This window comes from Bison bison, unplaced genomic scaffold, assembly GCF_000754665.1.
Source record: "Bison bison bison isolate TAMUID 2011002044 unplaced genomic scaffold, Bison_UMD1.0 scf7180017861433, whole genome shotgun sequence".
NCBI classification, from domain to species: domain Eukaryota; kingdom Metazoa; phylum Chordata; class Mammalia; order Artiodactyla; family Bovidae; genus Bison; species Bison bison.
The window spans coordinates 20,169-20,729 of NW_011492005.1; the positions used below are offsets into that span (position 1 = coordinate 20,169).

Here is a 561-nt window from a genome sequence, read left to right on the forward strand (position 1 = left end):
GCTCCTCCATCCATGGGATTTTCCAGGCAAGAGTACTGGAGTGGGGTGCCATTGCCTTCTCCATTTAAACCATGGGTAATAGGTAAACACTGAAAGTTGGCTATTTTACGTGGGAGGAGGAAAGGCAAAGGGTTAAAATTTTTTCCCATTTTGTTTATTTAAGATATTTTGACTAGGTACATGGTAAAAAACTGAAAAGGTAGGAAATTCCCTGGCAGTCCAGTGGTTAGGACTCTGCTTTCACTGCCAAGGTCTGGATTCAATCCCTGGGGAACTAAGATCCCACAAGCCGTGCAGGGTGCCCTACTGCCAAAAAAAAGTAAAGGGTATACAATAAAAGTAAATCTCTCCTGCTTCTCTATTCCAGCCACCCTGCCCTCTCCTTGGAGGCAATCACTATTAGACTTGAGTGTCCTTTCAGAGCTATTGCATCTTCACACACATACACATAAAAGCAGATAATGGATCTATTTTAATCCAAATAGTCATATGCTGTTTGTATTGTTCTGCACATTCTTTATTTCACTTACGAATTCATAGTGTAGATTGTTCCATATGATT

General features: G+C 40.8%; 1 protein-coding gene across 1 annotated transcript in view; it reads left to right on the forward strand.

Moving 5' to 3' along the window:
- Positions 1-561, forward strand: part of GNL3L (guanine nucleotide binding protein-like 3 (nucleolar)-like) — a 20,697-nt gene that overhangs the window by 17,325 nt on the left and 2,811 nt on the right. The window lies entirely within an intron of this gene.